The sequence below is a fragment of the Lissotriton helveticus genome, chromosome 10 (genome assembly GCF_964261635.1).
Source record: "Lissotriton helveticus chromosome 10, aLisHel1.1, whole genome shotgun sequence".
Lineage (NCBI taxonomy): Eukaryota > Metazoa > Chordata > Amphibia > Caudata > Salamandridae > Lissotriton > Lissotriton helveticus.
In genome coordinates this window covers 198,870,938-198,898,401 of record NC_136071.1, presented here as the reverse complement: position 1 = coordinate 198,898,401, position 27,464 = coordinate 198,870,938, and positions in this window count along the sequence as shown.

Below are 27,464 nucleotides of genomic sequence, written 5' to 3'. Positions count from 1 at the left end.
TTTTGGATATCCACCCTTTAGTTTCAGCCTCATGTACCATGATGGATATGGTATTTTGGAGTCTCTCAGTGGGGTCCACTATGATTCTCTGGTAAAATCTGGTGTCTGAGAGGAGAGCTAGACATTGTTGGTTATAGCCTGCCTTATTGAGGATTACTGTGCCTCCCCCCTTATCCGCAGGTTTTATCACCAGGTCTTCGTTTTTGCTCAGATCTTCCATTGCCAAACGTTCCTTCTTTGTCAGGTTTTGAAAAACTTTGGTCCTGCTCGTGTCCATATTATCTATTCCTTTTAGGAGAGCTTGCTCGAAGGTGTGAAGTTCCGGCGGAATGCAGGATGATGGGGGGTTGAAAGTTGATTTCTTCCGAAGGGTTGTGTCACCCTCTTGTTGTTTGGTAGTAGTATTGGAGAAGAAAGCTTTTAGTTTGAGAGTTCTGCAGAATTCAGCCAGTTCACTTTTGATTTTAAAAGTGTCTATTTTTGGGGTAGGGACAAAGCCTAGTCCTTTATTTAGGACAGATATTTGGTCGCTATTGAGCTCTACATCTGAAAGGTTGACGATTAGTGATTGTTCTTGCTGGTAGAGGGTTGTGCTGCTGCCATGCTCCGAGTTTGGACATTCCTTTGCTGGTCTTGCCAGGTCAATGACTTTCTTTTTCCTCGGGGCTGTGGGCGGCCTCGGGATAAAAAAGAAGGTTGTTCTTGTTGGTGCTGATTATGCTGTCCTGGCAGTTGTTGGTCCATCATGTGGGGCATCTGTTGCATCCCTTGCATTCCTTGCTGGAATGGATCGGCCCAGCCTCCGTAGTGTGGAACAAATGGTTGGTAATATGGCATGTTGAAGGTGGGGTGGTATGGGCGTTGCCATCTGTTTCCTCTTCTTGGGCGTTGGTGTCGAAAATTATTTCGGCCTCTAGAGGGGTTGTAATCATCTGAACTATTAAAAGAATTATTAGATGAATTTTTACCAGTGGATTCATTGTCTGAATTTGCTTCTGAGAAAACATAATCCTCCTTGATGTATGGGTGCATTTTTTCTTGGCTGAATTTCTTGATATCCTTTGCAAGTTTCTGTAATTTGTTCTGCATCAGAAACTCTCGTGTTTCTTCCATTTCCTTTGTCATTTCATCCAGTCTTTTTTTATAGACTTGTGTGTTAATGCCCTTTTTCAACTCATTTTCACAGGCTTCTATTTCCAAGAGTAGTGCTTCTGAGAGTCGTCTTGCTGTCTTGATAATCAGGACTAAGTAGTCTAAGGTGCATTTCCATGAGATGGAAGACCAGTCTTTGCGGAATGCCAAATCATGGAGAAAAATTCGGGGAGCATTTCCTACCCATAGGCCTCTAGGGGCTATTTTGGACCTTAAATACTCTGTCATTATGATTCCGTGAATCGCAGTTCTTATTTGATTCTTCTTCTTCTCTGATAGAGTATCCCAGTCATCTGTTTGGGATAGGGCTTCTGTTAAGTCTGTATTATTGATGAGTGGTTGCGCCGCTAGTAGTTCATCAATATCACTTGCATCATAGCTTAATCCCACAATTCCTTCCATGATTAAAGTTTTGTCTAGAAAACTTATTTATAACTTTCAGATCCCGCAGCTGTGCGCTGCTTATATAAACAGTTAATCAACAAGGAGGGATGAGGATTTTGTGTGTCCGTTTCTTTCCCCAAAGGAATGAATTTTTAATCAACAAAATTGGACACTTGTAACACTGCTCAACCTTTGGTTCAGTGTAAATAAGGAAACCCTTTTTTGGCGTACATTTTCATTTTTAACAATTTTTTGTGGGAAAGTCCTTTTGTCTCTGGACACTGCACTCGAGACTGGAGGTGCCTCTGGATGAGGCAAGCAGTACACACTAATAGGAATAACCCTATGATAACTGCGTGATTGTCAATGTGGGGCGGATGAAACAATATACCGCAATTTCCATTCAAACATTGACTTCTCTGAGGGTTTCCTTATTTACACTGAACCAAAGGTTGAGCAGTGTTACAAGTGTCCAATTTTGTTGATTAAAATTTTTTTTACCATGAGGCACAATTCAAATGACATTTTGAATCATTTTTTGTACAATCAAAAAAGTCGATTTTCTGATGAAAAATTATGATCCCGGACCTGTCGACCTTTCTCCAGATGGTCAGAAATGGTCATTTTTTAATGTTTAATCTTTTGACTGTAAATGACTATTACATGTGGATTATCACTTTTGGAACTATAATAAGTATGTTTAGAGTCATTTTCCTGCCCGAAATTGGTCAAAATAGAAGCTACTGCATAGGAGGAAAGGTGTTTAAACATCGCAATTTTGGTCACTGTGAAGCTTTAATTAGTGGTTATTCAATATGAGACACGATACAATCGACATTTTGAATCAATTTTAGTACAGTCAAGAAAATCAATTTTCTGGTGAAAAACGATGAACCTGTCAAACTTCCTACAGATGGTCAGGAAAGGTGATTTTTTTAATGTTTAATCTTTTGACTGTAAATAACTATAACTATTGCATGTGATTTATCACGTTTGGAACTAAAATAAGTGTGTTTAGAGTCATTTTCCTGCCCGAAATCGGTCAAAATAGAAGCGTATGCGTATGAGGAAAGCTGTTTACTCAAAAAAGTAAATTTTGTGACGAAAAATTAGGACCCCGGACCTGTCAAACATTCTCCAGATGGTAAAAAACACCGATTTTTTAATGTTTAATATTTTGACTGTAAATAACAATTGCATGTGAATTATCTCTTTTGGAACTAAAATAAGTATGTTTAGAGTCATTTTTCTCCCCCAAATCGGTCAAAATATAAGCTAATGCGTAGGAGGAAAGGTGTTTAAAATCACAATTTTGGTCACTGTGAAGCTTTAAAAAGTGGTTATCCAATATGAGACACGATACAATTGACATTTTGAATCAATTTTTGTACAGTCCAAAAAATCAATTTTCTGGTGAAAAAACGATGAACCCGGACTTGTCGAACTTCCTACAGATGGTCAGGAAAGGTGACTTTTTTAATGTTTAATATTTTGAGTGTAAACAACTATTGCATTGATTTGTCACTTTTCAAACTAAAATAAGTGTGTTTAGAGTCATTTTCCTGCCCGAAATTGGTCAAAATAGAAGCCTCTGCGAAGGAGGAAAGTTGTTTAAAATCACAATTTTGGTCACTGTGAAGCTTTAAAAAGTGGTTATTCAATATGAGACACAATACAATTGACATTGTGAATCAATATTTGTACAGTGCAAAAAAATCCCAATTTAAGTCACTGTGAAGATTCAAAAAGTGGTTATTTATCATTAGGCACAATTCAAATGACATTTTTTTTTTGATCAAATATATTTTTATTGAGTTCCACAAAGCAATGTTATACATACAGTATATGAAGAAACAAAAAGCTATGTCTAGGCGCCCGTCCCCGACCCAGCAGCGCACCCCTCTGAGTGTCCATAAAGCGAGGCAAGTCCGGGCGCCCTAGTATGCTTGCTTGGCGGAGGGACATGCCCCCCTGCGGCCATCCGAACTCTTTTCCACCACCAACTCCCCAACAGGCCCCCCCTCCCGCCCAACCCCAACGGTATCCCACCCCCTCACCAACCCCCCCAACCTCCCTCCTCCCGCCCGGTGTGTTCCCTGTAGCGCCTAAGGTCGGTTGTACTGTGTAGAGGCTAGACTTTATGTTCCGCTCTGGTCTTTTCATCTCTAAACCCCTCCGCCAATTTCAGGACCCGGAGATACCTCGGGCAGGTGAGCTCCGTGAATTCTTGGGAGAGTAGAGAGATAAGTGGTTGCCATGTTGCCCTGAAGGTGTCGGAGGACTGAGTAAGCGAGGCCTGTATCCTCTCCATCCCCATGATGTACCATAACCGATGTAACCACCCCGTGTGTGTGGGCTGCCTGGTGGACCCCCAGAGTGATAAGATGTGCTGCGTCGCTGCCCCCATTGCCAGTCCCATCTGTTTTCCCCTCATGGACTTGAGGGGGAACGTCAGGTCGTTCGGCAGTCCGAGAACAGCATAAGCTGGGAATCGTGGAATGTCGGTGTCAAAGTGAGTGTCTATGTCCTTAAGTACCGCTGTCCAATATTCCTGTACCTCGGTACAGTCCCACAAGATGTGTAGCATGGTCCCCGTGTGCCCGCACCCTCTCCAACATTTAGGGTCTTTGCTCGGATTCCCCTGATGCAGACGCTCAGGGGTCAAGTGCCAGTAGTAGGCGATCTTGACCGCCGCCTCCCTGCTAGCGGTATTCCTGGCCGTGTGATGAGCACGGTGGTATACGGCTCGCCATTCTTTAGCTGAAAGAGCGCGTCCCAGTTCCCTCTCCCAGCGCCTCTGCCCAGCAGATTTCTCCGAAGGGGGGGGCGGGGACAGCATCTGATACAGCTCTGTGATAGACCTTGTGTCCGATGTCTTGGTCACAATCCAACGCTCATAGGGGGTGAGGGGGCGTCCAACCAAAGGCGCCACGTCAGCGTGCGCTAGCCAGTGCCTAAGCTGGAAGTACTGGTAGCGGAGTGGCTTATCCAATGAGTAGTGTGCTGTCACGGCGTCCCATGTCATGAAGCCCTCCGTGTCGAAGAGGTGGCCCGCGGAGCGACATTCGGATTGTCGCCATTGTGGGAATGAGCTCGGGGAGCTGCCAGGGGGGAACGCCGGATTGTCCAGCAGAGGCGTCATGGGGGAGGGATAGGTCGTCAGGCCCCTAGGGACCGCGGTAGCATCCCACACTTGTAAAAGGGTCCTGGTGATAGGGGATCTTTTGCGGTACTGTGGTCTGTCTGGGCGCGCCAAATAGGGAACCTTCCAGAGGGGCAGGCCTGCCATGGCTCTGTCCTGGAACAACCAGTGTTTCTCCGAAGTCGGTCGGGACCACTCCAGTAGGAATCTAAGCTGAGCCGCGTGGAAGTAGCGCTTGAGGTCCGGAACCCCCAGACCCCCCTCCGCTGTCGTCCTCGTGGCCAGGTCGCGCCGCAGTCTGGACCTTTTATTCGCCCATATATAGTGATGCAGGGCATCCTGTAGTTTCTTCAGCATCCCCAGGATCTTAGGCAACAGGGACATTTTTATGGCCGCCACCCGGCCCAGCCACGAAAGCGGCTGTTGCTTCCACCTCGCAATGTCCCCCTGAACTCGCGACAGCAGCCTGGTGTAGTTAAGGTCGACCGTTTGAACGGTTGACGGCGTCAGGTCTATCCCCAGGTACTGCACGGTGGTGCTGACCTCCAGCCCTCCTATGTGCAACGAAGCCCTGTTAGCCGGTCGGGTGTTGCTACCGAGCGGCAGGACGACGGACTTCTGGATATTCATTGTGAAGCCCGACACTGCCCCGAACGCGGTCATTTCCGAGAGGAAGGCCGGCAGAGAGACCCGAGGGTTATCCACCGCCACCAGAATGTCGTCCGCGTAGAGGCTGATGGTTTGCTCCACTCCTCCAAACCTGATCCCGGTTATGGCACGGTTGTCCCGAACCCGCTGGGCAAATGGCTCGATATAAAGGGCGAACAGGAGCGGCGAGAGTGGGCAGCCCTGCCGCGTGCCTCTCTGGATGTCGAATGGCTTAGAGCTGACCCCGTTGACTTTGATTGTCGCCTTCGGGGACGTGTAGCATCCCGCCACCCAGGAGCGGAATCGCGGACCCACTCCGAATTTGGCCAGCGTCTGTTCCAGGAACCCCCAATCCACCCTGTCGAACGCCTTCTCGGCGTCCACCGAGAGCAGTGCTGCGTCCGAGGCGTTGGCGTACGCTTTGTCTATGACATGCATGATGCGCTTTGTGTTATCCGCGCATTGCCTGGAGGGGACGAAGCCCGCTTGGTCAGGGTCGATAACGCCTGGCAGGCACGGGCCCAGCCGGGAGGCCAGGATGCCCGTGAAGAGCTTAAGGTCCACGTTGAGGAGCGAAATCGGCCTATACGCAGCACAGCGTGAGGGGTCTTTGCCCGGTTTCGGAAGGACCACGACCTCAGCCTCCAACATCCCCCTCGGGATTGAGCCCTGGCCCTCGAATGAGTTGAATAGCTTTGTAAGGACCGGCGCCAGGAGGGGGCAGAAGGTTTTGTAAAAGCCCGAGGAGAAGCCGTCCGGGCCCGGAGCCTTCAGGGGTTTAAGACGGGCAATGGCCGCTATGACCTCTTCCAGGCGGAAGGGAGCATCTAGCGCGGCGGAGTTCACGTCATTAAGGGCGGTGACCTCCATGGACTCCAGGTAGGTCTTCCCCGCCTCCTCCCCCACGGTCCGATTGGCGGCATATAGCTGCTCATAGAAAGTCCGGAATGCCTCCGCTATGCCGTCATCCTCTCGGACCTCGCCGCCACCGTCTCCGCGTATCACAGGGATCTGGGAGCGGACGGTTTTGGCCTTGAGTTTGCTAGCCAGCAGGCGGCCCGTCTTGTCTCCCCCCACGTAGTACGTGTGGCGGAGGCGGAGCGCCGCGTATTCCGCCCTATCTAGGTCTAGACTCGCCAGTTGCGCCCTGACCGCTTTCAGCTTGCGCCAAATCCGGGGGGCTCCCGTCCGGCTGTGAACCCGCTCCAGTTCTAACACCTGCGTCTCCAGGTCCCGTCTCCGATCTTTTCGCTCCTTATTTTCTGCCGCGGCGATCGCTATGATTTCGCCCCTAATGACCGCCTTGAGTGCCCCCCATAGTGTCGCCTGGGTTACCTCTCCCGTGTCGTTCTGGTCCAAATAAGTGGTGATGCTTTGGGACAGTTGCTGCACAACTCCCTTGCGGGCCAGTAAACTTTCCCTGAGTCGCCACTTGCCCCTACGTGGAGGAGTGCGCGGGACGGTTAGTTGAAGGGTCACCGCGTCGTGGTCTGAAAGTGCCGCCGGTGTAATGTCAATGTCCCGAACCATGGGTATTATGTCAGTCGAACCCAGGAAGTGGTCTATTCTAGCATATGTGTGGTGCACATGAGAGTAAAAGGTGTATCCCGGGGCAGTGTGATGTTTGTCCCGCCAGATGTCAGTCAGCCCCCTGTCCCCTAACCACTGCTTCCCTGTCACCGACAGCGCTCCGGAGTCCCCAAACCTCTTCCCGGACCTATCCTTCTCATTATCCATGACCAGGTTCAAGTCCCCTCCCACCAGTACCAGCCTCATATCGCCCGAAAGCGCTTCAGACAGCGCACCTTTCAGGAAAACCTCCTGTTTGGTGTTGGGTGCATAAATGGAGCCTAACGTGAAGGAAGAGGTACCTACGTGTATCGTGTGTGCCAGGAGCCTGCCCTTGATTTCAGCCACCTTACTCCCAACCCGCCCTTTGAAGTGTCTGGCCACTAGTATAGCTACACCCGCTTTCTTTTCGCTGGTCGCGGAGTAGAATTGGTGGGGGAAGGCCCTAGCTTTCATACGGTGCCAATCTTTCGCCAACAGATGCGTTTCCTGTAACAGACATAATTCAGCCCCAGAACGCTCAAGGAAAGAGATGACTGCCCTTCTTTTGATGGGGTTATTGAGTCCCTTGACATTGAGTGAGAGGATACTTATGCTGTCAGCAGCCATAAGTATGCGTGCGTCCCTCCCGCCGTGACCCAATCCTCCAGCCAGCCCAACCTCTGGTGCCAGATGCCAATCGATAGTGAACACACCGAGCTCCCCCCCTCCCATCCTCCCAAGCCCCAACTCCCCCCCCAACATTCCCCCTCATCCCTCCCCCCCCAACTGGTGAACGTAGTCCCAGGCCAATCATGAGACAGTCTAGGCCTGTGGTAGATGAGTCAATGAGTGGGTGTGTGGCAGTGGCGGCTCGTGGCCCCCCGACCCCCCCCCAACCAGGAGCCAAAACTTAGCTGATGTCGACCTTCACCAGGATCCACTTAGGAGGCTGCGCCTGTGTCTTTGGATACTTCATGGATTGCTGCAGCCTGTTCCAGGGCCACCGTGTCTGGATCGGGCTTGAGAGGCTTCTTCCGCTGTCTGTCCCGCCGCACTGTCCGCCATCCGTCCCTCGACGTCCCGGGGGAGCCTGTCCCGGCCCCGGAGGACTGCCGGTCCGCCATGTCGTCCCGGAGCGGGTCCTCGTGGGGGATGCCTAGCACCGTGCATGTGTCTCGTAGGGAAAGCAGCTGGTGGAGGGCGCCATTCCACCTAAAGACCAGGCGAAACGGGTGTCCCCAGGAATACGGGACCCCCTCTTTACGCAGGAAAGTTGTGGCAACCCTAAACTCCCTCCGCTTTTGTAGGGTGGACGCAGCCAGGTCCTGAAAAAGTTCCACATTGTGGTCCTGGAAGCGGAGGGGTTGCTTGTGACGAGCCTCCCTCAAGATGCGCTCCTTTAAAGGGTAGTCCGGCAGAAAGGCCAGAATGTCCGGCGGGGGGCCCTGGGTCCGGCGGGCCGGGCCCACTCGGTGGGCTCTGTCAATACGGACCGCGAAGTCCTCTCCTTCCCCCAGCACCATTCGGAAGAGCGATTGCAGGTATCCCGCCATGTCGTCCCCCTCCGCCTTAAGCGGCACATTCCGGACTCGGATGTTATTGCGCCTGGAGCGGTTCTCCAGGTCCTCCGCATGGGTCTGGAGATCTATTTGCTGGTCATGAAGGCGGACGATCTCCTGCCGAAGGAGTTCTATTTCCTCGCTACGTGCCTGGCCCGAGAGCTCGTTGGCCGCTACTCTCTCCCCCAGTTCGTCGACGTCCCGTCGGAGTTCCTTGTGCTCCCCGGTCATTTCCTGCCGGAAGGTTTGGATATCTTCTTTCAGGGAGGCGAAGAGGGTTTCCATAAACTCCTTGGTGGCTGGTGTCTCGCCAACTGGGATGTCTTTCCCCTTAGGGGGGGGCGTTGGCGCTGGCTTGTCCGGGCTTTTGTCAGGCTTGGGGGGTCCCTTGCCCAGCATCTCCGAGATGTTGCGGTTCCCCTTGCGGTTCGCCATGGTGAACCCAACCGCAGGCCTCAGCCCGGCCGATGCTCCAGGTACGTCCGCAGGGGGTCCCTGTGTGCTCCGGCCGTAAACCAGAGGGGCCGATAGCTTGTCCCTGGGGCCGATCCCCAAGTCCTCTATACTGCTGCTTCTCCCAGCTCGCGATGAAGGGCCTGATGCCCGCTTGGTAACTCTGGGCCACAGTCCGCCTGCTCGGATCACCACCTCCTAGGGCCTGCCGCCCCCACGGGCCGTCCCCAAGGCGCAGTTGTGCCGCCGCCTCGTGTGTGTCTCTGTGAGTCGCTGGCCTCCCCCTGAGCACCTCTCGCCTCTTCCCTGTGGGCGCCGACCGGCTTCACCGGCCCGTGGCGCAGCAGGGCCGCGCACCCTCCACCGGGCCCACGCCGGGGCCTCCCCCAGCACCGAGGGCTGGCCGGCCCGGTACCTCACTGTCCGTAGGGCCGCAGTTGGATGCTGCTGGATTGCGTTCCCCGGCTCCCACAGACACCGCCTGGTCCCCCACCGGCTCCCGCCTCGTGCTGCGCTACTCGGGGTCCACCGCCCTCACTAGCAGTTCCAGGGGCCTAGTCTCGCCGTAGTTTCTGGGCCTCCTGTGTCTCTGAGTCACGGCCCCCTCTTCATATGGGTCCGATGGATGTCCGTGCCTCCATGTGTGCGCCGCGGCGCTGCTCTCGCCGGGAGGGGGGGAGGGGGAGGTCCGCAGCCGCTCCCCCGCTTCCCCCGGTCTGCGCACTGTTCTCTCTTCGCCCCTGCCCCCGGGCCCCGTGGATTCTCGCTGCCTCGCAGGGGGGGGGGGTCCGCACTCCCTACCTCCGGTGCTGGGGTCGCTCGTGCTCTCGGTCGCCTCCTGGGCCTCGCTCCTTGTTGCCGCCGGCCGTTTACTTGCTCCGGCCGTGCCTTCCACCACCAGGCCCACGCCGGGGCCTTGCGTAGATCTGGGGGCCGGGAGCCTGGCACCGCCCTCCTCTCCGCCAGACCCTGGGACGCCTCGCTCGGAGCTTCGCTGTCCGGACCCCGCGAATGTCACCGGGGGTCCTGATTTCGCCTTCCCCGTTCCCGCGATGCTGTGGAGCGGCCCCGCCGGGCCTCCAGGTGCCGGGGTGCGGGACGGGGCCGTTCGCGCCTTTCGGCGGCGGCCAGGTTTCACTGCCTCTCGGCGCCGCACTCGGGATCGAGGTCCAATCTGCGGCTCCCCGGCTGCAGAGGACTGCCGGGTGTCTGTCTGCTCGCTGTGGCCGGCTCAGTCAAGGCTGTGGTCCGCTACTGTCCCTGGTGGGGGATCGGGCCTGGGGAGCCTCCGCGGGACACGTCCTACCAAGCCGCCATCTTGGCCACGCCCCTCAAATGACATTTTGAATAATTTTTTGTACAGTAAAAAAAGTCAATTTTGTGATGAAAAACGATGACCCCTGACATGTCGAACTACCTCCAGAGGGTCAGGAAAGGTGATTTTTTAAATGTTTAATCTTTCAACTGTAAATAACTATTGCATGTATATTATCACTTTTGGAACTAAAATAAGTGTGGTAAGAGTCATTTTCCTGCCCAAAATTGGTCAAAATAGAAGCTTCTGAGTAGAAGGAAAAGTCTGAAAAAATTGCACTTTTGGTCACTGTGTGGCTTCAAAAAGTGGTTATTTATCATGAGGCACAATTCAAATGACATTTTGAATTATTTTTTGTACGGTCAAAAAAGTCGATTTTCTGATGAAAAACGATGACCCCGAACCTGTCGACCTTTCTCCAGATGGTCAGAAATGGTCATTTTTAATGTTTAATCTTTTGACTGTAAATGACTATTACATGTGGATTATCACTTTTGGAACTATGATAAGTATGTTAAGAGTCATTTTCCTGCCCGAAATTGGTCAAAATAGAAGCTTCTGAGTTGGAGGAATAGTCTATAAAAATCGCAATTTTTGTGCACTGTGAAGGTTTAAAAAGTGGTTATTCAACATGAGGCACAATCCATTTAACATTTTGAAATATTTTGAGTACAGTCCAAAACATCTATTTTCTGATGAAAAACTATGACCCCGGACCTGTCAAACATTCTCCAGATGGTCAGTTACAGCGATTTTTTAATGTTTAATATTTTCACTGTAAATACCTATTGCATGTGATTTATCACTTTTCGAACTAAAATAAGTGTGTTTTGAGTCATTTTTCTGCCCGAAATGGGTCAAAATAGAAGCTTCTGCGTAGGAGGAAAGGTGTTTAAAAATCACAATTTTAGTCACTGTGAAGCTTTAAAAAGTGGTTATTCAATATGAGACACGATACAATTGAAATTGTGAATCAATATTTGTACAGTCCAAAAACATTACAATTTTGGTCACTGTGAAACTTCAAAAAGTGGTTATTTATCATGAGGCACAATTCAAATGACATTTTGAATCATTTTTTGTAGAGTCAAAAAGTCAATTTTGTGATGAAATACGATGACCCCGGACCTGTCGAATTTTTTCCAGATGGTCAGAAATGGTCATTTCCTAATGTTCAATCTTTTGACTGTAAATGACTATTGCATGTGAATTATCCCTTTTGGAACTACAATAAGTATGTTTAAAGTCATTTTCCTGTCTGAAATTGGTACAAATAAAAGCTTCTGAGTAGGAGGAAAAGTCTGTAAAAATGGAAATTTTGGTCACTGAGAATCTTTAAAAATTGGTTATGTATCAAGAGGCACTATTCAAATGACATTTTGAATAATTTATTGTACAGTCAAAAAAGTAAATTTTCTGATGAAAAATGATGACCGAACTTTTTCCAGATGGTCAGAAATGGTCATTTTTAATGTTTAATCTCTTGACTGTAAATGACTATTGCATGTGAATGATCACTTTTGAATATTGTTCTAATGCAGGAAAACCATTTGGAAGAGAAGGAGTGTTTAAATATGTTTATAAAATGGTCTTGGGTCCAGGACATTGTCAGTTCAAAACAGAGAGGTAGCACAAGAGGAGTTGCTATTATTATAAGATCTAATTGTAGTATTAAATTAGAAGGTTATTCTAAGGACTCATCTGGGAGGTGGGTCATCGCTGATATAAAATTCAGAATAGGGCTAGGGTATGTGAGAGCTATTACGGACCAAATCAGGATAACCCAGACTCTTTGATTCAATTGGAGGCTGCCCTCCTGTTAGTTAATGTTTGTTAGACCTGTCAGCCCTAGGGTGGTCTTTCCCTATTTTTTTCGCCCTTGCCTCATTTTTCCCACCTTCTTTTTGCTGGCCCTTAGGTCTTCGGGCACCTTTTCATGGCTAATCCATGTTAGGGTGCAGGTGCTCTCTACTCCAAACATGGCTGCCACTGGCCCCTGCTACTGCAGCATGGTATTTTAGTGTAGCACCCTAGTTGTCAGGAGCTGGCTGGGTCCCCATACATTGTTGCAATGCCAGCCTGCCACCCCCTGTCCATAGGTAGAGTGGGGAAGCTCCTGGAACCCTCCAGAAGAAAGGCGGAGCTTATTTTTTCCGCCTTAGAGAGTAGTCACCTGACCCGGGCATACTTAAGCAAGGGAGGGAACTTTTTTTAGTCAGTTGGGGCATCACTGGCCTGAGGAACCCACGTAGGAGATTTAGGCGGGAGGGCCTAGTCAGGGACTTATGCCACTGGGAGTGACAGGATTTAGGTGCTGCCTCTTAAGCTGAGTGAGGTATACTAGACTAGCCCCCTGATCTGGTCAGCGGTAGGGGACCCCAGGGTCCATCATCAGTGAACTGAGGAAACTTATCCAGCCTCCAACTCAAGCCCCCCCCCCCCCTTCTCCAAGTAACCACCTCATAAGGGCGCAGAACCATCCAAGCGCCGAGAAGACTACTTGCCCTTCAACCAGAGACTACTGGGGGATTGACTAGGTACTGGACTGGGCTGCCCTGCACACTCCCTGTCTCCATCTGGGCCTATTCTGCCCTGCCTGTCTTCCCCTGACTGAATTGCTCTGACCTCCATCCTGCCTGCACTGCTTGCTGCACAGCTTGAAAAAGCGCTGTAACTTGTCCCTTTGTCAAGCGCTGTATCAGAGACTGCCTGCCCTGTCAAGAACTGCTGTAAAGTGCCCCTCAAGCGCTTGACTGCCCTCACGCTGATGCCCCGTGGGAGCACTGACTGAAACTGGCCCGGTAGCGCTTTGACAACCCCTGACGCTAGACCCCGTGGGAGAGCGCTGTAATGCCCACCTCGAGCGCTCACCTGACTGGGCACAGTGGGTGCGGTACTTTGCCCCCGGGTGGCCCCCAGTGCCAGGAGAGGGCCGCCACTGCATCCGGAGGAGTGAGGACGAGAAGGCGCCATTTTGCGGCGTACCCTGGGCCTCCGGCGCCCCGGTGAAGCCTACGCCGTCATCTTGCCCCCCTCGGCGGCCCCCGTATGCCAGGAGAGGGCCGCCGCACCGAGTACATCAGGCCGCGCTAGGCCTGAAGCCTGCCAGGCCCGCATCACGTGACGGGGAGCGCCGCCGCGTCACCGGCCACGCCTCCGCCAAAGGCGGCCCATTGGCCGCCCACACCGGGCCTTCTGCATCGAGGCCCGGCACCCGGGGAAGCCCCGACTCGTCGCGGAGGGGGCCGCAGAGCACGAGAGCCCCCTCGGATCTGCCCCCAAACGCTGGTCCTGCCTCGCCCCTGGCGCCGGTGCTCTACAGCTGTCCCTGCACCGCGCTGGGCCGAGTGAGGCCCCAGGAGGGCTGGAGCCCCTCCCCCCACCCCAGAGTCCACACAAGGGCCCCGGAGGGCCGAAGACAGCAGGTAACCCCCGGGGAGGAGGGCGGAAGGCCGGACAAGGCCCCAAGTTCGCCCCTTCCCCGGGGAGAACTGAGACTGGGCCCCGTTGGCCCCAATGTGCCTCTCATGACTGTGAGGCCTCGGTTAAACCTCAAGGTTACTCAATGCAGATTGACTGGGCATGCCTGAAGTCAGGCTCATTCTAGATTAACTGTGCCGGTCTGTTTACCTGTTTTAAGCCTGCTAATTGAGCTGTGGATTATTGCCCTGTACTGAATTTCTTGCAGGGGCGGGCTTCTGTGAGTTTCTATGGGGATGTGCTATGATACTGATTGGTTTACCCCTTCGCTATTTTCAATGAAATGGTTACCGGTACAGAACTGTTTATATTTACAAGATGAAATGTTCCTGACTGCTTCCTGAAATGCCAGTTCATGATTCATAAAAGTACCCCCCTTTAGCCTGCTGAATGGTTTATTGCCGCAGGCTGTGTTATTTGATGATTTGCTACGGTTGCTCACATGATGAAAATGCTTTAATGAAATATTCTAGGAAATGTTGATGAATTGATTACCCTGACTTGAATTCTATATAAAAGATATTGATTTTTAATCAAAAGTAATGGTGTGGTCTCCATTATTGCGCCCACTTATTGTCTCAGTGGATGAGTGTGTTGTGTAGCTACTTTACACGTAAGCCCCTGGTTGCCTACCTGCTCGAGCCAAGCTACCCCCCGGAGAACTGGCGGTCCCAGTTCTTACAATGTTCCAGTAGTTATCGGAGGGGATTTTAATTTAGTTCAAAGCTCAGAGCTAGACAAGACCTCTAGGACAATTTATAAGACCCCTTTAAACTCTATGAATGCACAAAAAATCTTGAAGCATGAATTAAATTTGATTGATGTTTGGAGAGCTAAAAAAGGGAACGAGAAGGGATATACTTTTTACAGCAAAAAATACGGTCACCATTCCCGTATAGATTACTTTTTGATTGATCAAGGCCTATATGGAGAAGTTGATAGGGTTGACCATTTGCCTGCTATCCTCTCTGATCACTCTGCTGTTATATTATCTATTATTACAAAAGACAAAGGTCCTATGCTCATTTAAGAATTTTCATCAGAACAATAATATTATATAGACCACAATAAGTACTATATATGTTTTACCAGTGTCCAGCCGGACAAAGGATTTTAATTCAATTGGTTGTCAGGAATAAATACAAGGAATATATACACACACAGTAATACAAGGGCACAATCCTGTAGCACACAAAGGAAGAAGGTGGGAGGAAAAGACAAAAGACTACTGTATAAAGCAAGATTTTGAAATAGTCAGGCAAACACTTTGGAGCAGAAATAGGCTTGCCTATAGAATATAGTAACACAAGCTCTATAAAACAATAATCCACAACAATTTCATTCAATGGTTAATATGTGGTATTGTTTCAAAAACAGTCGACGTTTTGATCCCTGGCTCCTAGGTGAGTGGGATCATCATCAGGACTAATTTAAATAACAATTGCCTGGTTAAACACGTTGATGCCTGTTGGAATGAAGGGATAGAAGAACAGGGGAGAAGGGTGGGAAAAATGTAACAAAAGTATTTACATAAAACGGTCAAGGTTATTTTCATATCCATATGTGCGACTTACACCACAATAATAAAAACGACTGTGATAAAAAATGACTTTAGGTTGACATTTTCACAGTAAAGCAAGACCACCTCTAGCATTTTATCTCGTATTAGCTGTAATTTTATCAACCAAGTAGGGTGTCACGATTCTAACATGTCTAGGTGCATAGTCAGTGACACGGCTTGATTTAAAGCTTATGTGAAGCTAAACACCCGCGTTCAAAAGAGCCCACAAACAGAAATTACGGTATTGTGGTGAGTGAGGTTGGTGCCTAGTGAGGGCTAGGGGTGAGAAAGTGAAGGTGGTAATTACTAATTTGGCAAAAAGGTCATGCCTTACCAATGTTCCGGTGTTGGGAATTTCATTAGCGGGTCTACCCGAGCGGCGATACCGCAGATTTTAGAATTATCTGTTGTAAATGAAGAAGGTATTGGGTAATTTCAATCATGAAAAACGGGTAACGGCAACCGTAGGCTGTTATGACCCACAAATGACCTGTTTCTTAGTCTTGGTGGACCACACGGGGTTTCAAGGACAGGGGTGAAATGGTACTTGGCGGAGGGGTGATCCAAATGGCCAAGCGGGTTGGGACGGCACCGCTGAATGGCGGGAGTAAGGCCGTTTAGGAGCTGGGAAAAAACATAAACCTTATTCAATAATTCGGCCTTAAATGGAGGTTAAAACCGGGGGTGATGCGAGTGGTTACGCTTACCTCCACAGAGTCACCTGTACACACAATCAGAAAGATGTCCAAGGCACGATGGCAGGAACCTGAATACTTGGGTCCCGGCGTGTTTATTGAGACTCAGTTGTGAGTCATCGAGATCAATAACGGACAAGAGTAACACCGAAACAGTGTCGGCCATTTCGGATTGGTGAGATGCTTACATGCAATGATGTGCAAGGTTAGTTACAGTGGCGCCATCTTAAAACGGGTCATTTAGGCTACTCGTACTCTGTCTCAGTGAAAACAGTGAAACCTCTAACAGTGATCGGTCCAGGCAGTTGCGAGTGGAGGGGGTGATATTTCATATTTAGACTGGTGCAGGTGAAATGAAACGAATAACAAGTGAGATCGACCTGCCTATGAGAATATACGGTTGTATTTGAAAACCATACTGACAGGTGGGCATAAAATAAGCAGTACCAGGTTTAGAAACATTCGGTTATTTCCGTGTTGCATTTACATGGATGGCGTGCATCCATAATTCACAGAGTATTCACAAAAGCCCGAGGTTAGACAAGAGGTATACAGAGTGTCATAATTGCAAGGCTACCTATAAGAAAGAAAATTGCTGGTACATTTGGGGCCAATTATCATAGTAAAGTAGTCCAATCCTCCATTCTGTTCAATCCATTTTTTATTGTGTCAAATTGAAATATTGATTTTAGTTCTTCTTTATTGAGGAGTTGTGCCATATTGCCACCCCTCAGCGGAAGCTTCAATACTTTCAAAATAGTCCAACGGATGTCGTCTTCATCATGATTTGCTTGGGTGAAGTGGTCCACCAGCAGGGCATTCTGTGTCCTACATCTGATCCGGCTTCTATGCTGGCCAATCCTTGTTTTCACCCTTTGTGATGTCTGGCCAATGTACAGTTTCTTGCATGGGCATTGTATTAGGTAGATAACGTTGCAGGTGTTACAGTTTAACAAAGTACGGCAATGGATAGTGATATTGTTAAAGGTCAAACTTTTTCCTTCAATAGTAAAAATGCATACATTACAACAACCACATTTCACATGCCCCACAGGTGGGGTTATACCCCATGCTGAGTCAAGAGTGGCAGATTGGACATTGGGAGGTAGAGAGTCTCTGACCAAATGATCTTTAAGATTTTTACTTTTGCGAAATGCAAAGAGTGGACGTTCTATTTTCAACACTCCTGCATTTATGATCGGCCAGTGTTTTATTATAGTTTTTCGTATGTGGTTAGAAACTGGAGAAAAAGTGGTGACACAAGGTACCCTCTCTAGTTCTTTCTTAGGTTTAGGTGTTAAGAGGACCTCCCTTGGGCAATACCATGCTCTTTTTGAGGCATTTTTGACAATTCTCCTAGGGTATCCGCGATATTTTAGTTTGGACGCTAATGTATTAGCTTCCTTGAAATAGTCCTCTTTGCAGGAACAGTTCCTTCTAATCCTCAAAAATTGAGAATAAGGTAGTGAGTCTCTTAGGGCTCTGGGATGGTTACTCGTGTAGCTAAGAAGTGTGTTTTGTTCTGTTGGTTTTCTGAACAGACGTGTCAAGAGTTCACCCTCTCAGTGGAAGATTGTGAGGTCAAGGAAGTCAATTGAGCTTGTGTCAGTGGTTTTAGTGAAGGAAAGGCCTGAGCAATTTTGATTTAGCCAATTGAGGAACTGGTCTAAAATTGATGTTCTATATTTCCAGATAAGGAAAATATCATCGATGTATCTTCTCCAGACACTAATGCCTGAGAAGAATGGGTTAGCATCGGTGAGAATGGTGCCTGTCTCTAGGCAGTCCATAAACAAAATGGCTAAGTTGGGGGCAAAAATAGCCCCCATAGATGTCCCCTTGACCTGTTGGTAGAAGCGATCATTGAAAGAAAAGAAGTTCTTAGTTCGGCATAGTTCAAGAAGCTGTAGGATAAACACTGTCGGGACTGTGTGGGGACGTGGTCTTGAGTCTAGTGTTTTCTGAATCACTCTTAGAGCTGTAATTTGGGGTATATTCGTGTACAAGGACTCGACGTCCATTGTACAAAGTGTGTCAGTGGGAGGATTGAACGGGTGATGCTCAATTAAGTTGATCATTGCCATGGAGTCTCTCACATAGCAAAGAGTTCCCGGGACAAAGTCCTTAATAAAGAAGTCCACGTAGGCTCCCAGGGGTTCTAGAATGGAGACACACGCTGACACAATGGGACGACTTGGGGGATGGGTTGTGTTTTTGTGGATCTTGGGGAGGGTATAAATCACCGGAGTCCGGGGGCATTTGACATTGAGGAAATTGAATTCCTTCTTACTAAGATATCCATCATTAAGACCTTGTGTAGTTGTTTTCAGAATCAGACCCTGTATTTTCTTAGTAGGATTAGAGGCTAGTCTAAGGTAATGGTCTGTGTTATCAAGTTGCCTTTGAATTTCATCAATATAGGCATCTTTTTCGTGCAGTACTATCCCACCGCCCTTGTCTGCACTCTTGATCACAAACGTCTCATTGCTTTTAAGTAGATTGATGGCTTGTTTCTCTTTCAGAGTGATAAGGGATAGATCTTCTACTACTTTGTAGGTTTGATAGATCTTTAAGAACCATTTTTTCAAAAGTAATGATTTCTGTGGGGATCATACCAGCAGATGGTAAGAAGGATGAGGGAGGGCGGAAGGGAGTGCGAGCAGTTGTTTCTGAAAAAAGGCCTTGAGGCGTATTCGCCGAAAAAATCTAAGAAGTTCTGTTTGGAGCTCCATAAAGTCTGGTGGTACCGTGGGAACAAAAGAGAGACCCTTTTTGAGTAATGTGAGTTCATTTTCTGATAATCTAGGTTTAGATAGATTGAAGATGGGTATCATGTCTGTTTATAGTACCGGTGAGTTATTGGATTCTACCATTGGTAGTAGTTGTTGCGAGTCCTCCGCTCCCCTGGTGGATTGTACCATCTCTGGGTTTTCTTTACTCGTCCTCTCTGTGGTGTTTCTTGATGGCCCCTGGGTAAAAAAGTGTTTTGATTGGCACCTCCTCTTCTAGAGGTGCTAGCAACCTCCTCAGGGTCTGAACCGTCTGAAGAGTCCGCCGAGGTATTGGAAAAGCCTACCAAAGTCTGACGTTTGTTAAATCTACCCCAAGGTTTGTTATTTTGCAGATTAGAATAGGACCTATTTAAATAGAAGTCCTTGTGTAGATAAGGGTAAGTGCTTTGTATGTTATACGTTTTAATGTCCTTTTTTATTTTATTAGCCTTTTTGTTTTGTTCAATTCTGTGAAAGTCAGCTACAGTCTTCTCTAATTGTTCAAGTAATTTCTTGGTGTCAGCTGAAGGATTCGAATCTTGGAGTTGTTTCTCAATGTCGGATATTTCTATTTCAAGTGACTTCAGTGTTTCTGTAGCTATATCAATACCAAGAACCAACCAATGGCGGGAACAGGTAGTCCCGATATAACTAAAGTTGGAAATATACTTGGGTTTGTCCGTGAAAATGCCAGGGATGTTTCGTACCTGTAGGGCAAGGGGAATTACTTCTGCCTTTAAATAGTCCGTGAGCATTAAAACCATTAGTTGCAAACAAACCTGTTTCTTCCTTAGGCCTTACTCCCGCCATTCAGCGGTGCCGTCCCAACCCGCTTGGACATTTGGATCACCCCTCCGCCAAGTACCGTTTCACCCCTGTCCTTGAAACCCCGTGTGGTCCACCAAGACTAAGGAACAGGTAATTGGGGCGGAAGTAGGGAGGCTGAATTGTATAATGAGGAAATTAACTTTGGGGTAGAAAAAATTAAGGAATTTTTGGAAAGCGTGGAGCTTCCATCTCTTAGTGATGACCAGATCTCTTCTTTAGCTTCTGGAATAGAGGAGGAAGAAATTCGGACACAGCTGAGAAGGATGGCAAGAGGAAAGGCAGCGGGCCCAGATGGCCTTCCGATAGAGTTATATTTAATATTAGAGGAGAACCTAATATCAGTATTTAAAGAACTCTCCGATAGTATATTGAGGGACAGAAATGATCCCCCGGCATCATGGAATGAGGCAACGATAGGTTTAGTTTTAAAACCAAATAAGGACCCGCTTGTAGCCAAATCTTACAGGTCTATATCCCTTTCGAACACGGACTACAAGGTGTTCATGGGGATATTGGCGGCCAGTGTGGCCAAAATTATAAAAAACATTATCCATACAGATCAGAGGGGATTCATTCCTGGAAGACAGATCAATGACCTCACTGCTATAATGTTGGGACTAATAGATTTGGCAGAATGCTATAAACTTCCAGTAACTATGGTGGCAATAGACGCTGCCAAAGCGTTTGATCAAATCCATTGGTCATACTTATGGGCATCCTTGGAAAAGTTTGGTTTCCCTAAGAATTTTATAAAGTCCCTACAGGTAATCTATAGAGCTCCTACAGCTGCAGCATTAGTTAATGGGGAACTAACCGACTTGTTTAAGATTATGCGAGGGACTAGGCAGGGGTGTCCGATGTCTCCACTGGTATTTATTATTTACATTGAACCATTCGCGGCATCAATTAGACAAGATCTTACTATTTCCCCGTTTAAATATAATAATTTTAAGGCTAAATTGGAATTATATGCAGATTATCTAATTTTATACACAAACAATTCTGCAGACTCTATTCCTAAGCTCCTCGCTAGAGCAGAGATTTTTGGGAACGTCTCTGGTTACAGTGTGAACAGAGATAAAACAGAAGTAATGGAGTGAAATCAAACATCTAAGACCCCGGGGGCTAAATCCCAGATGCGATACTTGGGTATTCAAATTACTCAAAAATTAGTAGATGTTCCTATCGTAAACTGGAGAAAGACCAGTAATGAGGTTGGGAAACTACTGAATAGGTGGGCAAACCGCCCTCTGAATATATATGGTCGGGTGAATTTGATCAAAATGATCATCCTTCCAAAGATAATGTTTATTTTCAATAATATACCTCTTCCATTTGAAAAGAATGAACTTGTCAAGATGCAGGGTAAGATCGGTAGTTTTATATGGGCATCAAAGGGTGCTCGCTGCTCTTGGAAAAGGCTGAGAAGGAGGTTGGAGAAGGGGGGCCTGGCGTTACCGGATCTATGGGTCTACGTACATGTTTTTTACTTTAAATATTTTGGATGTTATTAAGAAAGCCAGAAGATTCTGTATTGGGTTCTATTTATGGAGTAATGTTGAGTGAACTTGGGTATGATCAGGGTCAATTTTTGTTTAAATTTGGGGATCCAAAATATTTCAGAAATGGTCATTTTTTAATGTTTCATCTTTAGACTGTAAATGACTATTGCACGTGAATTATCACTTTTGGAACTAAAATAAGTATTGTTAAAGTCATTTTCCTGTCTGAAATTGGTCAAAATTAAAGCTTCTGAGTAGGAGAAAAAGTCTGTAAAAATGGAAATATTGGTCACTGTGAATCTTTAAAAATTGGTTATGTATCATGAGGCACAATTCAAATGACATTTTGAATTATTTTTTGTACAGTCATAAAAGTCGATTTTCTGATGAAACATTATGACCAAACTTTTTCCAGATGGTCAGAAATTGTCATTTTTTAATGTTTAATCTCTTGACTGTAAATGACTATTTCATGTGAATTATCACTTTTTGAACTAAAATAAGTGTGTTTAGAGTCATTTTCCTGCCCGAAATCGGTCAAAATAGAAGCTTCTGAGTAGGAGGAAAAGTCTGTAAAAATGGCAATTTTGGTCACTGTGAGGCTACAAAAAGTGGTTAGTCAACATGAGCCGCAATCCAATTGACATTTTGAATCATTTTTTGTACAGTCAAAAAAATCTAGCTTTTTGATGAAAAACGATGACCCCAGACATGCCGAACTTTCTCCGAATGGTCAGAAATAGTCAGTTTTTCAATGTTTCTTCTTTTTTTTTAAAACAATTTTTATTGACAGATTGCACACAAGGCGCAGCACTCCGTCCTCCGGAGTAACTGCAAGCAGGAAAGCATCATTTAGTGGGAAGCAATCTATACAATAGTTTAAACAAAACATTCACCCCACCCCCCATTCACCCCACCCCCCCACCACCAACTCCCCCCACCCGGATCCCACCCTAACCCCTTGCACAAAGTCATCACGTTCCTGAAAAAGGAGAAGTTCACACATAGCATCCAATGTACACACTCCCTCACCCATGGCCCCATCACACCAGTCCCGTAGCATCGTCTTGTTGCACTGGTGGCTCCAACCACAGCCCCCTATAATCTGCCCATCGCTTCCATATTTTATAGTGTTTCCTAGGGCAGCCCCTGGCCTCAAAAACAGGACGCTCCAGAACCATACAGAAGTCGAGGCCCTTCTTCCACACCACTACCCTGGGATCCTTCCAGGCCCGAGCCACGTCCCTCTTAGCAACAGTAAGGCCTAGAAGCAACAGATGTCTTTTATAGATGTTGCCGCCCACTTGTTCCAAGACATGTAAGAGGCCCAATTGTGGAGTACGAGGAAGGTCCCATCCCAACACTTCAGATAGGCAATCCCATACCCCTGTCCAGAACCCCGCCAAAGCTCCACAAGCCCACACTGTGTGCAGAAAGGTGCCCATCTCCTGGCCACACCTCAAGCATTCGGGGGATTCAATCAAACCTGCCCGCCGCAGTCTCTCCCTAGTGTAATAGGCTCTATGTAGGTATTTAAATTGGATGAATCGTAGGCGTATGGCAATAGCCGCACCTCTTGGGGCTTCCAGAGCTTCCCTCCAATCTTCCTCCTCTAGTGTACCCACATCCCCTTCCCAAGAGTCCCGCAGCTTGTCAAGAGAGGGGGAGCTATGTGTAACCAGCGTCTGATAGATGCGGGATATTTTCTTGTCTTCCAAATCCCCCATAAATACCTTAGCTTCTAGTGGGCTAAATTCGGGCAAGGAGTCTAGGCCTTCTAAGCTAGGTGTAATGGCATGACGGAACTGCAAGTATTTAAAGACCTGGGTTCGAGGCATGCCATACTCTTCACTAAGCTCTTGAAACGATTTAAGACTCGGGCCTTTCAGAACATGACCCAACGCCGACATTCCGATCAAATCCCACCCGCGAAATCCCTGCAAGGACGCCAGAGCCGGTAACCGACCATTCTGCCAGAGTGGGGTTTCCCCAGTTAACTTGTTCCGCCATCCCATACTGCGCAGCACCTGCCGCCAAATCCGAAAGACCACCTGGGTGGTCACGGGCAACCTCTTCCTCAACCTAGCCGAGTATAGGATTCTGTGTAGGGTGTCAGGTTCCATTAAATACCTCTCAAGGGCATACGCCGGGTCCCCCCGTCCCCATACCACCACTCGTTCAATATCAAAAGATGAGATGCTTGGTAATAGGATAAAATATCGGACGTCGCCAATCCTCTGCAATATGTCGATAGGAAACAGGTGCGCAGCGCCACTCTCACAGCACCCCCCGCCCAAAGGAATTGCCCCAGCGCCGAGTTAACCTGCCGAAACCACTGTGGTGAAATAGGGTAAGGGTGGTTCTGCAATTGGTACAGCAGGCGTGAAAGGGCAACCATCTTGAAAATGGCCGAACGGCCGTAAATATTAAGGGGCATACGGGACCACGTTTTCATCTCAGACCGGACCCGGTCCTAGTCTGGCACTACATTGCGCTCCCAGGAGACCGCAGGCAGATCCGTCAAAAACACACCCAAATACTTAAGGCCCCCCGCTGCTACCTGCAACGTGGACGCCCAGGATCCTAGACCTGTGCGGTCTCCCAGGACCCATAGTGTGGATTTACGTAAGTTTAAATGGAGCCCCGACACTTCCCCAAAAATCCGCATTATCTCCAAAACTCTTGGTCCCGACCTATTCAGATCTGTAAGGAAGAACAGGACGTCATCCGCATAAAGCACGATTCTATCCGACGGTCCTGTCTCCCACTCAAAGCCTCGCATCTGTGCGTCTATGCGTATCCACGCCGCTAGTGGCTCCATAGCAAGGGCGAACAGATACGGCAAGAGGGGGCACCCCTGTCGAGTGCCCCGTCCAATGGGAAAGGCGGTGGACGTCGCCCCTGCTACTCTCACCGAAGCCGTCAAGTCAGTATACAACAGCTTCAGGTACGATAGAAAGTGGGGCCCAAAATTAAGGTGGGAGAGGAGTGCAAGTAGATAGACCCAACTTAAAGAGTCGAAAGCTCTGTCTATATCGGCCAGCAGAAGCGCCGCCTGAGTCCCAGCGCCCCGAATCGCCTCCACCGCTACATGTGCGTGCCTAATATTGTGTCTCGTCGCTCTACGGGGCATAAACCCAGCCTGAACTGGGTGGATCAGCTCCAATATATAGGGGAGGAGTCGATTGGCGAGCGCCTTAGCCAATATCTTTGCTTCAACATTTAGGAGAGATATGGGTCAATATGACTCATGTCTTTCCGGGGGCCTCCCAGGCTTGCAGAACACCACTATTTCCGCATGCCTCCAATCCGCCGGTAAGCGGCCGCATTCCCTGGCAGCTTCCAATGCCCCTTTATAATGCGTACCTAATTGACGGTGGTATTTCCTGAAGAATTCACTCGGGAACCCATTAGGCCCGGGGGCCTTTCCGGTGTTGAGCTCCCCGAGAGCCGTGCCCAACTCTTCAGCTGACAGGGGAAGGTCGAGACGTTCCCACACCTCGTCCGACAGCGCCCGTGGTCGGAGGTCCGTGATAAATTTATCAACCGCTGCTGCAGGGAGAGACTCCCTCGGGGCATACTGAGCAGCATAGTATCGCGCAAAACTGTCCGCTAGCTCCCCAGGGGCCGAGATTGAGTCTCCAGCCTCATCCCTGAGTCCCGGCAATGCCTGCGCCTGGAAAGCTCCCCGACAGAGCCTATACAACATCGTACTGGACTTGTCGCCCCATTGATATATCCTGCTCTGCGTTGCCAACCACACCTGCCGAGCCTCATCCAGTAGTAAGGACGCATAAGACTGCTGTGCCAGTAATAATTGTCCCACTTCTCTGTCCTCCCTAGTCGCACTGCATCGCTCCTCTAGCTCCTGTACTTGCGCCGCGGCTTCCCCCAGGTTCTCCCTTCGCTTCCTACGGGCCACCGCACACCAGGCGATGTCCACCCCACGTAGCGTGGGCTTCAGAGCCTCCCAGAGTGTCACGATGTCCGTTACCGATCCAACATTGTCTTCCCAATAATGGGCTATGGCCTCTCCCATGTGCCTCTGGTAGTCGTCCTGCTGTAGATGCCATGTGGATAGGCGCCATCGGAAAGGCTGCCGCCCCTTGTCTAGCGAAAGGTCAACGGTGACAGGGGATTGGTCCGAAAGACCCCGTGGCAATATGGATGCTGAGTCCACTCTCCCTACCATTCCTTGGGGGACGAATATGTAGTCAAGTCTAGAGAACGATTTATGTACCGCCGAAACATATGTATATTCCCGACTATGTGTATGGTGATAGCTCCACGTGTCCACCCAGCCCATCCCCCGCACCATATCTCCCAGTTTAGTGGGCGTGTCTGCAACTTGTCCACCCCGGGCCTACAACGATCTATCCGGCAATCCATGACATCATTCCAGTCGCCCCCGACCACTGCCATTACCTCAGGAATTTTGGCCCATACTGTAAACAGCTTTTCTACCAGCGACCACTGCAGTGGGGGAGGGGCATACACACTTCCAAACACCATGGATTCCTCACCAACCATTCCTTCGATAAACACATAGCGACCTTGTGGATCAACCCACTGCGTCAAGTGGACATAGGACACCCTGAGGTGCACCAAGATAGCCACCCCTCTAGAGCCCCTCGCGAACCCAGCATGGTAAACCTGCTGGTACCCGTATCGCTGCAGGCTAAGTGTTTTGTTACCCAGCAGATGCGTCTCCTGCAGTAACAGGACATCTGCTCTTTCCTTTTTCCCCAACCTCAGAACTGCACCCCTCTTCAGCTTATCAAGCATACCCCTTACATTCCAGCTCATGATCCGTACAGACGCCCTGGGAGCTACCGGCCTCTGATCATCAACCGCCATCCAGGTGCATGTAAATCAAGGGCCTAGATGTCGGGCATTGCGGACGTGTACATATCAATTGTGAAGAACTTAGAGACATTGTGCATTGTGGACCAAACCCCAACCCCACCCCCACACCGCCCCCTCCCCCCCAAACACCCAGCCCCCAACCCACTCCCACAAACGCTCCCCCCTCCCTCCAAACCCCCTACCTCAGCAACGTTGAAGTACCTGTCGCGGTATGGATCGTCGCCCGCCCCCAACGGGAGGCCGGCAACCATCCATCCCAATGGATCTCCATGAACTACCCACTCAAAATCCCAACCCCCCCCCCTGAAGAACTAACTTCCTGAACCTGGGGAATGCGTCCACCCAGAACACTGCCCCCCCACCCACATTCGTCCCATGTCAACCAAAGTACTGTTACTTGAAAAATTGTCTTGATGGACGTTCCATGCGGCCTCGTATATTCACCCGGGACTCTCCCGTCTTCTTAAGCCCCACAGACGTAGATATGCGCCAAGGTGTGTTCCATACAGGACCAGTGTTCAAGGATCTTCCGCCGGAGGGTCGGAGGCCGCCGCCCCCCGTCCAGCTTCTCTCTGGAATTAGAGCATCGTTTAGGCCTGGATCTCCAGTTGCTTTTGCTCCGCGATCGGCGGGGGGGTGTGCGTCGGCGCAGCACTGGACGAAGAGTCCGAGTCTCGGCCTGGCGGCGTATGCACTCTCACCTTCACAGTCTCGTCCGTCCAATTAAATACTTCCTCCGGGGAGTTAAAGAAAAGAGTACGGGATTGATAGACCACTCGCAGGCGGGCCGGGTACAATAAGGCGTAGGGGAGCTTAGGACCCTGAACACTATCATCGGCTGGGACCGGGAGACCCAAAATGCACAGACCTTCTTCAACACCTGTGATGTGTCTTGATTTATTATTGAATTCAAAAGCAAGGCCAAAGGTGGAGGTCCATTTATAACGGATATTGTCTTCTTGCAGCTTCGTTGTTATTGGTCGCAGTTGCTGTCTGTGTGCCAATGTGGAGGGGGCCAAATTCTGGTAAAGCGTACATTTATATCCTTGAAAGGAGGACTCCTCTGTTTTTTCCTGCCGCCTGTAGGATCACTTCCATATTCGTGAAAGAGTGCAGCTTGAATAGGACGTCCTTTGTGCGCCTCCAATCTCCCATTTGTTGGTTTCCAACACAATGCACCCTGTCAATCTTGATCTTCAGCTGGCCTGGGCTCTATATCTCAGTGAAGAGGCCCTCTACAAAGGCTCCCAAGTATGGCCCCTCCGCTCCTCCCTCCAAATCGCTACTTCGAATGTTCTCCCGAAGGGATCTATTTTCTAAGTCCTCCGTCTTCATGAGAACTTGCTGGAGTTGCAACTGGAGATCATGTGTTTCCTGCAGCTTGGCCGTGCTTTGTGGCTGGAGATGTCCAACTTCAATTGGTCCAGAGAGGCCTGTATATCCTGCTTTATCTCTGCAAACACGGTTCTGTTTCAAAATCATTTGGATAGATTGCTCCCCTTTGTCGTGTGCTGGGCCTTTTTCATCTGACACAAAGTAGTTGAAGACCTTGATTGA